This window comes from Talpa occidentalis, unplaced genomic scaffold, assembly GCF_014898055.3.
Source record: "Talpa occidentalis isolate TD23 unplaced genomic scaffold, MPIMG_talOcc4v2.1 talOcc4.5, whole genome shotgun sequence".
Taxonomy (NCBI): Eukaryota; Metazoa; Chordata; class Mammalia; order Eulipotyphla; family Talpidae; genus Talpa; species Talpa occidentalis.
This window is the reverse complement of record NW_023604861.1, coordinates 99,716,496-99,731,109: the sequence shown is the minus strand read 5'-3', so window position 1 is coordinate 99,731,109 and position 14,614 is coordinate 99,716,496. Positions and strand designations below refer to the sequence as shown.

General features: G+C 38.9%; 1 protein-coding gene across 2 annotated transcripts in view; it reads right to left on the bottom strand.

The window, feature by feature from the left end:
- CNGA3 (cyclic nucleotide gated channel subunit alpha 3) overlaps nucleotides 1-931 on the bottom strand; it is a 36,377-nt gene extending 35,446 nt beyond the window's left edge. For both annotated transcript variants that reach the window (XM_054701885.1, XM_054701886.1), the window contains exon 1: nucleotides 733-931. The gene's annotated coding sequence lies outside the window, so the exon portion shown is untranslated. The remainder of the gene's footprint in view (nucleotides 1-732) is intronic.
- Nucleotides 932-14,614: the final 13,683 nt, after the last annotated feature.

Below are 14,614 nucleotides of genomic sequence, written 5' to 3'. Positions count from 1 at the left end.
GGTTCTAGACCTGGCGGGTGGGAATTAGGCAACTAGGGAACCCCTCCCCCGGCCCGCACTGTGGAGAGGCACACAGGGCAAGGCATCCGGCAACAAAGGGTCTCCAGTGGGAACCAGTCTAGATCCTTCTGCCTCCTGCCCGATGCCTCAGCCCCACTTGGCCCAACGCGCCTGCTGGACGTGAGTAAAAGGGTATGCAATAGATTTGGAGTATGTGGAGGTCGATTCTGGTTCTTTGGAGAGGGGAAGAGAGAGAGAGAGAGAGAGAGAGAGAGAGAGAGAGAGAGAGAGAGAGAGAGAGAGAGAGAGAGAGAGAGAGAGAGAGAGAGAGAGAGAGAGAGAGAGAGAGAGAGAGAGAGAGAGAGAGAGAGAGAGGAGTGGGAGCAGATATTGGAGCTATCCCTTGCTTCTGCCCTTTTTTCTCGCGCCGCGCAGCAGCTCCTTTCAGCACCTGGGCTTTCGGACAGCGCCGCGCCGCCTGGGCGCTCCCGCACCCGACTCCCGCGCGAGTAGTTCTTTAATCCTCTTTCTGATTGCAGTTTGCGTCCCCAGATCACCTCCCAGCGCCCCCAAGAACTCCCAACTCCAGACCCTAAAATCCTTACCCTGCCAAAGTTTGAGTTTCTCGGTGGCACCCTCTGACTGGCAGAGCTCTCCTCCACGCTCCCTCCGGGTTCTGGGCAGCAGCTCCAGCCTCGCTCCCTCCCGCCCGCTCCCAGCCCCAGGACCCACCTCTGCGGACGGCGGAAGCAGCCTGTTGCCGCCTTTTATCTGGGAACGTCAAGTGAGGCTCTGGAGCCTCCAAGGCGGTTCCGGAAGAGGTAGCAGCCACTGTTCCCATCACTCCTAGGAAGAGGGGGCCATCCAGGAGCAGGAACGTCCGGTCTGTCAACTCTGAACTCTCTCCCAATCGTCGGCGGTCACCTTGGATTCTTTCCTGGAATGTTTTAACAGCGATGGATGAAGATACAAAAGAGGTGTGGGAGGCTGAAGTTTAAAGGTTCGAATCTATATTCCCTCTTAAACTCCTTTGCGATCTTAAGAGGGTTTCAGAAACAATGATCTCTTCGCACTATTGTGTTTTATTTTCGCAGTTTCCCACCCCGCAACCCCGGTCTATCACATCAGGCAACATCAGATTCCCAGAACTAAAAGTTAAGACCTACTAATCCAGCTATTCATTGCCGTCCATTACACCAAAGGAACATCAACTCTTTGGGGGAGAAAATAGGCTTACTTAAGTTTATAGCAGTACTATTTACAATAGCTAAGCTATGGAAACAACCCAAATGCCCAAAAATAGATGACTGGATCAAGAAGATGTGGTACATATATACCATGGAATATTACTCAGCAATCAAAAAAGATAAACTCATGCCATTTGCAGCAACATGGATGGAGCTGGAAGGGATCATGCTCAGCAAAATAAGCCAGAAAGAAAAAGAAAAATACCAGATGGTCTCACTCATAGCAGGAATTTAGAAAACCTAAATAAGGGACCAGGAAGAAGACTAATTATAATAAAGTAAAAATCAAAATCAACAAGCAACTATAAACCAGAGACACACTGGGGGGGCGGGGGGGGCGGGAGGGATTAGGGTCAAAATAAGGGGGTGGGAGTTGTATGGGGGAATATAACCAAGATGAAAATGCATACATTGTGCAAAAATGAAAAATGATGTAAAAATATATAAAATAAAAATTTTAAAATGTGAATATGGTCAGAAAAAAAGCCTCCACATTTTTTGAAACTCACTTTTCCCACAGAGGGTACATGTCTACAGACATAAATTTTCCATAAGAGTGAAGATTAATCTCACCTCCCCCCACTTTGGTTCTGCAGTAGCAGATCCCAGGAGAACTTCAACCTTCTTGTCTGGGACAAGGCCTTGGGGCCTCTTGGATTCCAAGTTTCCATGTCTGACACCCTTATGGGAAGAAATTCTGCAGGAGCTGCTCTCACAGCATCCTGAAAAGCAGATGCTTCTTTGAGAACTTAGACCTTGCAGCATTTCCTGAACAGAACTGTCACACAGTCTACTCATGGAGTAGATTTCTTTCAGAAGACTTAACTCTTTGTACTCGTGTAACACTTGAAGGGAGAGATGAAGTGGATGCTAGTCACTGGAGAGATCATTAGAATGTCACACACACACACTCATACACAAACACACTCACTTTAAAGAAGAAGGGCAAAACCTAGAAATATTTTCCTGAAGAAAAGTCAGGCATAATTGTTCACATTCAAGGAATTCTGGTAGTTGGAAAGTGAGCAGATGGAAGAGGCAAATCAACAAAACAAAGTAGTAGTCACAAAAATTGGAGGACAGTTTTTGCTATATTATTTGGATTTCTAGTAGAAACTTAAAGTGAATTTAAGATGAAAGAAATATAATTCATTAGGTTATGCCTCACAAAGACTTTGTATCCTTAATCCAGAGAATCTCCAACATGTATCAGTTACCCTATGCATTTTTTTTTTTCTTTTTGCAACCCTCATTGTTGGGAAATGCTTATTTCTTCTAATCTCTGTAATTTATGCTACATGGTAAAGCTGTTTCCTCTTAGCTTGTCCTCAGGGAAGACTGAAAGCAGATGGTTATCCTCTGTTCTCCAGAAGTATTCCAGAGCTTCAAAAGAATCTTAAACGCTGATTTTGGAGAAAGTGTAAATTATTATAGATAATTTTAAGGCATAATCTTGAAAAGTAAAAAAATCCCTTTGCCTTTGCTTTTGAAATGCACACCATATCTAAGATCTGGGAGGATCTTAGGATCTTAGGGGGGAGAAACAAAACCTTCCAGAATTAACCATGAATTGGAGAAGTGTAATGAGTCTGATGAAATGAGACAGATTATGCAGTACAAGATTCAACTCATGATTGGCCTTTGGAAATTGATGTGTGTGGCAATAATTGTCACCCTAGAACTTTGATTATCTGAAAGTTAGAAACAGATAAATTAAGATTAGAAATCATCAAAAAGAATCTGGGGGGTATATAATTATGGATTTACCTGCAAAGGCATTCTGCAGCAAGTTTGGGCTGTCATGAAAGGGCCAAAGTCCCACTGAGTGAGGTGGTCTCTGGGGACCTACTTTAATGCTCAAACTTCATCTGAGTTACAACCAGGTGGTTGTGGCAAAATCAGAAGGGATCACAAACTGTTGTCAAGATGTAGGATATAATATGCACCAGGCAATCCCAGATGAGTTAGTGGGATGTCCTCATAGATCTATGCACCAAGAGATCCAGGGGTATTGGCAGAAAACCAAAGTGTGAGACCACAGGGAGACAAGAACTGCAGAGAAGCAGCACTTCCTCATTGTATGGGCCAGGTGAGATTAGTGTTTATGTGTGGGGACCGCATAAATTTTAGATTGCTTTTGCCTTCATCTGGACTCACTAAAGAAATGACAAGGGGTCTGCAAGGAAATAGGGGCACCTATTAAGCGATGAGGAAGATTGGACCAAGGGAAACTAGAGAGACCAGCTCTACCCATTGGTGGTTGCAGAGACAGAGAAATACTGAATATTAGCAATGCCCAGGGGGATTGAATCCCAATGTGACCACATATAGATGTGTCTTAGGGAACCCCTGGTGATATTTAGTTTTGTTTTTAAATTTAGAAAAAGTGCATTTAGTCTTCTAGGATTTATTTTTTAAAAAATCAATATTAAGATTCAGTGATGAAGTTTATAGCTATAGTTCTTTCAGTTTCACTTTTTAAATATACAATTTGCTATTTATTCTGGGTGCATATTATATTTTGCTTTAAAAAACTGGAGAGAGAACTAAATTTTTGCTGTTCTAGTTATGTGAATCAAATGTACTGAGGAGCTGATATTTACAGGTTAGGATTGAAAGGCACATCATTTGTGTCTGTAGGTGGGCAACAGGACAGTCACTTCTGCTGGGGCCATATGGTGCCCACTGTGTTAAAGAACACATAATCTGATAAGGAGATGAGCTGAACTAGCAGATGATAAACAGAAATGCAAACAGATAAGCTGAGTAAGGCTCAGTAAGGGAGGGGGGAGAGCTTCTTCTCGCAGATGGTCTAGATCCTTGACAAATGATAAGGCAATTTGTAGGAATGACTCTTGGAAGATAATATATTTATGCAGAGGTAAGCAAGGTTCACATGTGAAGCAATGACCAATTAACTTCTCCAGCAGGAATTCTTAGTGTGAAGTTATCTGGGGGAAAAAGGCCTTGAGGTGAATAGAAGCAGTTGTTCTAGTTTTCTTTTTCTATTTTTTTTAAGGCTCACTTTGCCTGCTTCCTTCTCAGCAATGAAGGTAGCTTATTTCCCTCACCTACCTGGCAGTTGGAAGAACAGAAGAAAATAAAATAAAATTAATGAGATTTTAAAAGTTATATATTTTATCCAAATATCATTAAGAGCTCAGAGAGGACTGTGGTGCCATGGTTGAAACTCTCCTCCACTGGAGACTCCCCCCACAACACTTTTCAGGTTAGCTTTGCAGACAGTGCACTGGCCTGTCTGAAAGTCTCTAACCCCACCGTCAGCCTTCCCACTCCATCCAAACCTCCATCCACAATCTGACCATCAATGCCTAATATTCTACCATCAGAATTTCATCCTCTGTCTTCAAATTCTGATCACCTTTAAAATGTGAATAATTGCAAGAGATATGTACTTAGAGAGTCAAATAAATTCTGGTAAGCAACACTGAGAACGCTTGATGAAGTAGAGGCCAGAGAAGGTGGAATGGTGTGGACCCCAAGGCAGTAGTTTCAGAGAGGGAAAAGGCCCAGGGGTCAGATTCTGAAACAGAGGGGACACTTGGCCCCTATCATAGCTGAGCCTGGTGTTACTCCTCTTCTTCATAAAGATAACTGTATGCTTACCTCCTGGGTCCATATTTCCACTTCTAGGCATTTTCCAAAGAGATTAATATATGTAGTCAAAAGGGTTTGTATGTGTATGTTCATAGAGACTTGTATGTAATAGCCCCAAATGGGAAATAACCCCAAATGTCAATCAATAGATGATGGATAACAAGATCACGATTTGTTCAAACATGGACTATCAGTCAGCAATGAGGAGGGATGATTGATATGTGCAATAGTATGGCTCATTCTCAACCATGTTGAGGAAAATAATAGACATGTGAGAACACACAGTATGATTCTACATAATGAAGTCTTACAATGGGTTAGATTGACCCACTTTACAGAAAAATAAGAACACTGGGTAAAAGGTAGAAGGAAATAATTTGGACAATTTTTGGAGTCCTTGTGGGACTGGACATGAAGGAGGCATTCTGCAGTGAAGGAGACAGCTCTATATCTGAATTGAGGTGCTGTTTTCATGGGTGTCTGTGATTGTCAAGTCATGAACCATGCACTTAAGATCTATGTGTTTCATTACATGTAAATTATACCTCATTAAAACTATATTGAAAAATCAGTGATCACTACAAGGGGCCCTGATGCCTCTTAAGAGTGATGAGACGGTCCCAGGCATCAGCCCAAACCTTCCATGGGCTTAGCTAATGGAGTAAGAGTTTCCAGGGAAAGTAATTCAGACCCTTTGAAAAGACTTCATACAATTAGTTATTCACAAGATCTGGGTAACATTTAAATCATGCAAATGGAGCCTGCTTATTTGTGGCTGGATACAGAATCTGAGTGACACAGAGCAATGAAAAATACACTTTAGAGGAAATAAGGGTCTGTGAACTGTGGCTTTTGAATTTTCTTCTCTATTCAATTCTACCAAGTAGATATATAAAGGAAACTCTTCTTCTGCTTCTCTAACCCTCCCTCGCCTGCCTCCTTTCTTCCATGCTATCCACTTTTTTCCCTTTCAGTCATTATCTTTTCTTTGTCCTTTCTCTCCTGTCCCCATTTCTCTTTTCCGTTCTACTCCCTTCCTGCCCTGGTGTCCACCTGGCATTTGGGGACACCACTTTCTCCTGCCTCATTTGAGTGCACTTGTCCCTTGATAATAATAGTCAAAATCTCCACAGCTCTTAATTTATACCACCCAGTGTGCAACACACTTGCAAATTAATGTGCTTTTTACAAGAAAGGGGGAAAACTAAGGCACTGAAGAGGCACCCACCGCCAGAGTGAGGTTGGCATGAGAGATGGGTTCTTAAGCAAGTTAAGCTGTGTCCTTGTGGTCTTTGTCAGAGTAGGAAGCTGGGCCCTCATGCCCTACCAGGACTCAGAGTCCTCCCACCCTCCCATCCCCCCACCTCCCCACCCCTGCCCCAGGCAGAGGGGTGTGAACTTCCAGGTCCCCAAAGCTGGTTGTTGATATGTTTGTGAAGTTCTAGGTCCATCCAACTCACCTGCAGAGTCACCAAGTTAGGTTAACAGGTAGGAAAAGTAAGGTGTAGTCAAACTGACCTTGTCCTGAATGGCCAGTTTTTAGATGGGTTGACTACAGAGGAATTTTAAGTGCCCATCTCCTGATTGTGAATGAGGTCCAGTGTCTCTGCCCCATCTCACTGGTTGCCTCCAAACACCAATTACCTGTGAATTGTACACATCTTCATTTTTGGTTTAAATATTCATGCCTAGTGGTGGGCACATTGGAAATAGTACTTCCTGCCAGACCCTCTGAGAATGGGGTCTCCAAAAATTACTCCCGATTGTGGCATCTGGCTACCTATAACTGTTATATTAGCCAGAGAATATTAGGCAAACGATGCAAAATGCTATCTATGAGGGACTGAACAGCTGGTCACTCCAGGTCCTGATTATAGGTCTTCTCTTTATTGGAGGTCAAGTGCCGAAGACCAGCCTCAAGTCAGAAGGGACAGGGTAGGCTCTTCCTGTAGCTCTAGATAACAGAGAGATTCTCCTCACTCCCCATGTTTACTGTTTTACTATGGAATGTTCATTCCATCCTTAAGTTCTGACTTTGTTTTTGTGTTTGTATCATTTTCCTTTAGCTTGAAGAATTTTCCATAGCATTTCTAATAGGACACAGGTCTTCTGATGAGGACTTTTTGATTTAATTTTATGTCAAAATGCTTTTCTTATATTCTTGAAGAACATTTGCAGTTGATGTAGAATTTTGGGAGATTTTATTCTCTTTCAACACTTTAATGCTAGTCTTCCACTGCCTTCTGTAGTTTCTAGTTTCCATAGTTTCTGATAATAAATCAGTAATTTCAAATTATTGTTCCCCTTTATGTGATGTGTCATTTATCTGGAAATTTATAAGATTTTCTCTTCATGCTTGGTTTTCAACACTATGACTAAGATGGAATAATTTCCTTTTTATTTATTCTGTTTTGCACTCATTGAACTTCTTGAATCTATAAATTTATCTTTCAAGTAATTTGAGATTTTTTCAATCAGTTTTTCCCTTGAAATATTTTTTCTCCATCCTCTCATTAAAAACTACACAAAGAGCTGGATCTTTTGGTATTGCCCCCACTGTCCCAGGATGTTCAGTTTGGAAAAGATCTTTTATCCTAACTGGAAAATTTCTATTGGTAAATTTCACACTGACTTACTCTTTCTTCTATTCAGTTCATAAGTCAATTTAGTGGATTTTAAAAATTTAAGATACTGTATTTTTAAATTCCAAGTTTCCATGTTTATTTTTTGATATTTTGTCTATTGGGATTTCCTGTCTTTTCATTATAAGCATATTTTTCTTTACCCTAGAGGACATAATTATAATAGCCACTTTATAAAGTCCTTGTCTGATAATTCAATATCTGTGTCATTCACAGTTATCTAGATTTTTGCCTTTTCTCTTGAGGCTGAATCACATTTTCATGGTTATATGTTGAATAACGTAAAGTTACATCCCAATCCAGGTATATTAGGTTGTAGACACTCTGGATTCTGTAACATTCCTTAGACACCTTGATATATTTGTTTTAACAGACGCTTTGTTGTGCTTAAACTGAAATCTCTGTCTCTTGGGTAGCAGCTCAAGCCTTAGGTGATCTTATAACCTGCTTATGCTTGTGTGCTTGATATTATCAGTCAGAGACAGTTTATAAACAAAAATTTGTGGCTCATGGCTCTGGCGTTTTCCTTGTCTGGATTCTTCTTACATATTTCAGAAGTGATTGTTTCTCCAACTGCTGTTTTCCGATTTTTTTCAAGCCAGAGACTCAACATGTTTTCCTTCAGATTTTAATCCTCCCCAGGTGGTACTGACCATTTCCTACTCTCAAGCTAAATAAAGTATGTAATAAGTAACTCACCACATCAAATCTGCCTGTCTTGGGTTATGCACCAGAGTCTCTGGACAGTTATTGTTTGTATTTGTCCAGAGTTTATAGTTATGCATCAGAGGGTTCAGGTAAACATATTGGAAGGGGACTTCCTCTCACCTTCATTTTTGAAGGCTAGTTGCCTTGAATATATATACAAACAGATAAGCCGAGTAAGGTTCAGTAAAGGAGTGGGGAGGGTTGTAACTTTTTCTTATTTTTTTCTTTCTGAATTTTGCTGTTCTAGTATCTTCTGGTCTTCATCCCTTTAGCTGAGAAGTCATTCATATTGTTTTGTTGTTCCTCTGAATGTAACATATTGTTCTTCTCTGGCTGCTTTCACCATTATCTTATCATTGTCATCTTTTAGCAGTTTCTCTGTGCTGTGCCTCAAGGTAGTTTTCTTTGCACATATCATGCTTAGGATTAGTAATATTTTGTTCCACATTTTGGAAGTTTTCAGTGATTGTCTACCGATTTGTTTTTCTCACTCCGTTTCCTATTGTTCTGTACATTCCAATTTCACATATTTTGGAGTGTCTGGAATTATTCCACAGGTTGCTTTGAGATTCTGTTCACTTCAATCTTTTCTTTTTCATTCTGTTCCTTGGTTAATTTTTATTAATCTGTCTTCAAGTTCAGTGATTCTTCTGCACTCTCCATTCTGCTGTGCAGTTTAACATTTTTTGTTGTACTTTTCAGCTCTAGAATTTTCCTTCTGTATTTTAATGCCTTCATTTCTATATTGAGATTTCCAATCCATTTCTTCATTGATAGTATATTTTGCTCTAATATTTTTGCAATAATAGCTGCTTTGAAATTGTTAAATCCAACATTTGCATGTGATCAACATTTCTATTCACTTCTTTTATCAACAAGAATGGAACACATTTTCTTGCTTCTTTGCATATCTAGTAGGCTTGAGTTTTTTTGGTTCAAAACCTGATACTTAAGGCAATATGTTCCAATGATGTTGGATTCTGTTGCATTCTTTCAAAAATTTTTTGGTCTGATTTTTTTTTCTATTTTAGTGGAATACAAACTATTCTAGTAACTTGCCCATATTATAGTTGCAAACTTTTTCTTTACTATGAATAATTCACATTTCTATTCTGTTTTTAAGATTTTCACTGCTGATTTTCTATCCTAGCACCCTAAGTGTTTCTGCTATGTTTAAAATTTGGTGGTCAACCAAAGATTTGGACAGATTTGCACTCAGAGATTTCCTTGCTTAAATTTCAACTATTCTGCCAGCTTCAGCCTCTGTCATCTGATACTTAATCCCATAAGACTAATTAATGCTGCTCAAAATGCTGAACATGGTTTGGAAAAGCATTTCAGTTAAAAATCAACAAACATACATGCAGCTCTATCAAGATCCTCTCTGTTTTCTGCCTAGTTTCGCTTTTTTTTTTTAAAGGGGAATTCCTAGATTCTCCTTGCATAAGCATAATTTAATGATCAGGAATTAGAACAGTTGAAAATCAGATTTTATGATTTACTGTAGTTTCTTTGTTAAAATTTCACATCTTTTCCAGCCTTATCTCTGGCACCTTGAGGCAGTCAGGCTGCAGTTTTTTGTTGCCTTGGTCATAAATTTGGGCAGTGTCCTTAGGTCAGATTGTCACAATCTCACAATTGCTATCTCTTTTTTTGCAGTTTTTGGAGAAAAAAACTCTCCACATTCTGTTTTTATGTATTTTGTTGTGCCTTTAAGTATTTACTTATTAAAAAAGATTATCCAGTTATTTTTGTTCACTTTCAATTTTTCATTAATTTTTTATTGAAGTAGAATGGCATATTGACATTATAAGTTGCAGGTGTGCATCATTAAAATTGGTAAAAGGGGTCAACTGTATGAAGAATAGAATCAGACTTTCAGTGGTGAACTCAATGTAGTATATACATGAGTTGATTTTTAATAATATTCACGTATTAAGATTGTTGAAAGGCTTTACATTCCCACTTTCCATCACATTACTAATACTTCTCTAAATGTGGTTTTGATTCACATCTGTTGTTATTGTAGTTAAATATCTTTTCATATTTTTAAATCTATTCTTATATCTTTGTTAATAGTTCATTCTTTTGCCTATTTTTCTGCCATTTTCACCTTGATTTAAAAAAATTCTATATTTTACAAATATCAGATTTTATGTGATATAATGCAAGTACATTTTCTTAGATGTCATTTATTTTTTGACTTATGATGCTTTTGGTAATGCATTTTCAAAAAATAAATTTTTATGTAGTCAAGTTGAAAATTTTTTTGTTAATCTGGATGTTGAGTCATAGTTAATACCTTTTTCTACATCCATTTTATTAACTCAAGTTTTCTTCTAGTATTTGTGGTTTTCATTTTACATTTAAGATGAATCATTTGGAGCTTATTTTTCTATATGGTATGAGGCACAGATGTAATTTTATTATTTTTCAACTACTATTAGTCATCCTAGCATCATTACTAAAAAAAAAAATCTAATGATTTGACATGACATATTCAGAATAAACTAAATATCCATATATATTTTGGTCCATTTTTAGACTCTGTTCTCCACCATTAGTCTTATGCCAGCACCACACTATTTTAAGTGTAGTGTAACACAAAAATATTAGTGTTCTATATTTTACACAAATTCCTCTTCATGACTTTTCCTCTTCAATATTTTCTAGTTACTCTCACATTTATTTTCACATATAAACTTTTCAAACCTCATAAAATATTTGATTATTTTTACTGGGATTATGTTATGTTAATAAAAGAATTCAGGGAGAACTAGCAAGTTCATTGTTATGCATTCATATCTAAACATGAGATGTTTAAGTTTACTTTTGAGTCTTTCAGGACTGTTTTAAAATTTTTTATTGTTTTTGCACATTTCTTGTTAAGTCTATTCTAGGTACAGGTGATCCTCAATATTTGTGGATTCTGTATTTGCAAATTTACATATTCACTAAAAATTTATTTGTAACACCAAAGTCAATACTCAAGGCAATAGTTTCAGATTTTCAGAGTTGCGTTTACTCATGATATTTTCAGTCATCTGCCTTCTGGTTTCAAGTCTCTTCCTGTAAAAAATGTTTCCTTTTCACAGTGTAGTGTCACATTTTCCACATTATTGTGTTTACTACTGGTGATCATACTGTTTGCAATGACCCCTGAGTGTAATGTTGAAGTGCTGTCTAGTATTCTTGATTGCAAGAAGGCAAAGAAAAAGTGTGTTAGAGAAGCTTCATTCAGGATGAGCTATATTGCTGTTGGCCATTCTATGTTCATGAAGCAACAATAAACAAATAAAAGAAGAAACACACATAAAAGAAGTTTATGCATTGGTTGGTTGGTGAAAATAACATAACCTGAGGCTTGCAGGAAACTAACCCTGTATTGACTAGGTGCAATGATTCAGTATTTGCCAAATTCAGTGTTAGTTGTAGAACATCACAGCATGAATAATGGGAATTGACTGTATTATATTTGTTGCTATTATAAATGAGGTTTTGTCTATCAACATCTTACTGATCACTCCTTGTGTATATGAAGACTATTGGTTTCTGTATATAAATTTCTGGGCCTTCCCAGTGGTGCAGTGGGTTGAGCGCAGTGCTGTGAAACTGTCCGTGGCCTCTGCAGTGCTGGTTCGATTCCTGCTGGGCCAGAGAGATACACATGGCATGGCAGACCTCTCCTGTCTCGCCTGCTGCTCCCTGTAGCAGTGTACTTCGGTCTTTCTGCCTGTTCTGCTCCTTGCTCTGTCTCTGGTGAATCCTCTCACCCTCCTGCGGCCCTGGCCTGTACTCCAGTGCTTGCATAAATAAATAAATCTTTAAAAAATAAAACAAAATAAATTTCTTTCCTGCCACCTCATTGCATTCTTTTTATTATTTGATTAGTGTTACCATTGATTCTCTGGTTTTCAAGGTAGACTCTTTTGTCAAGTGCAAATATGATTTACTTCTTTTCCAATTCTATTCCCCCAATTAATTTCTCTTGCATAAGTGTGTTGGCTACACTTCATACTTCTACCCCTCTTTTTTTATAATCATGTACATAGCACTGCTGAATTGGTAATGGGCGACATCATTGATCCAGGTTCCTGGGCTTGAAAAAAACTTAGGTCACTTGAAATGTGGATCTTTTTTTAAATCACTCAAATGGTTATCCAGTCTCATTCGGTAAAAATCAAACACACAAACCATCTGAGGCAATGCATACAGATGCAAGGGCAGGGATGCGTGAAAATGCCTTAGTGAGTCCTTACTCATACAGTCAACTACCTTTCAAAGAAATGTAAATAATAGGAAGATAAAGTCTTTTATATATACCAACATAGTAACTACATCTGGTGCTCTTCCTCCTATATGCCATTGCTGAGTTAGTTTCAATTGATTTATCTCTTCATTATGGATCACATTTTCCTACTTAAGCACACGGTTGTTAATCTTTGATTAGAGGACAGACACTACAACTTTTACTTTTTTGGCGGGTATTCTTTTAGACTTAGGAATATTCTTGAGCTTTGTTCTGGGACACAGGTTACTTGGAAAGAGTTTGATCCTTCCAGGTCTTGCTTTTCAATTTTGTTTGGTGGGCTGGAGAAGCATTTAACCTAAGACCAAATTTGCTCCACTATTGAGGTAAACTGCTCATGAGTGGTCTGATGCCTCATGAATAATGAGGTTTTCTACTCTGGCTGAAAGACCCGGGCCTGGGTGAGTTGTAGGGATTGCTTCCTTTGACCTTTGTGGGTGAGTCTTTCCCCATTTGTGAGCACTTTCATCAGAGCTGTGCACTGATCAGGACAGCTAAAGCTCAGGGGTCTTCTCTATAGACCTCCAGAGTTCTTCTCTGGGTTGCTCTCTTCTGCATCTTTCTGTCTTATGGACTCCAGCTACCTTGAGGTCCTCAGAACCCTAGTTCCAGCTCCTACATTCATAGAGATTGCCACACTCTGCCTGGCTTCCCCCAGCTCCAATGCTATAGAGCCTGGAAACTGTATCCAGAAAATAAGTTGGGTACTCAAAGGGCTCACCTCATTTGTTTCTCAGAAATCACTCCTTCATTGCCTCAGTCCAATGTTTTGGAAACTGTGGTTATATACATTTTGTCAGGTGTTTTATTTGTTTAAAATGGGGAGGGCTTGGAGATGAAATCTGGTTCCTGTTATTCCATAATGGCAGGAAGTGGAAATACATTGCTGTTATTACAACTCTTCCCAGCACATTAGGAAGTGAGTACTATTAATGATAGACAACACTTGAACATACCCCTTTAAAGCACTGAGCATATCACAGGCTGTAATGTATGTTAACATACTAGTATTATGTAATTTTCTGTCCTGTACTTCTTCATCTCTTCACATTCTCCAAAATCAGACAATGAGGGCCTCCCCGGTGGCGCAGCAGTTGAGCACTGGGTTGCGAAGTTGCCCACAGCCTCTGCAGCACCGGTTTGATCCCCGGCTGCTCCCTGGCCACCAGAGGAGGGCCAGACATGGCGCGCAGACCTCTCCTGCCGCCCGCTGCTCCCCTCAGCAGTGTACTTCGGTCCTTCTGCCTGCTCTGCTCCCCGCTCTGGCTCTGGTGAATTCTCTCACCCTCCTGCGCTTCTGACTGTACCCAGTGCTTGTATAAATAAATAAATAAAAATAAATCTTTAAAAAAAAAAAACAAAAAAAAAACCAAAAACAAGGTGGCGATGAAGAGAGGTAGAATAGAGAAAATAACTACCCTTTAAATATCTGATGGTATTTCTCCAGAGCCCGGCATATCATCAGTATTCAATATGCTGCTTATTGAATAGCTACATGAACACATGAAGATTTACCTGAATGCACACATGCATAAATGATGACTGTGACAGGATGAGTGATTTCTTTACTATTCTACCAGTTCTCCATGGAGCAGACCAAACCAGATGACTATTACAGGATATTTGTGTGGGGGAGAAACCTGTGGGCTCTGGGAAAGAGCAAGCCTCCTCCTGATCCCCACTTTTCTTAACTGTATTATTTCCTCACTGCATAACTAGTTTAGCCTGATGCTGATCTGATATCTCCTTTTCCTTCATATTTTTAGAAATAGATTCCTCTTTTCCTTATTGTACCTTAACCCTAATGACTCTCTAGCTTTTGGAATGTAAATATCACTTTCAGTTAGATTGCAAAAGGTTATAGAGTATCAGAAAGCTTTATCTTTTCTATTTGCAAAAAGCATTCAATATTTTTCTTATTAATAATCTGTGTACTATTGTTATCTAGCCCTGGGAATATTACTGAGAGAATATAAAAAGAGGATATAAAAAGAGAATTGGGGAGAATTATTTCATTTTTGAAATTAGTGAAGCTCATTTCACTAAGAAATTAATGAACAGACATGAGTACTTTCTTATGTCATTGCTCA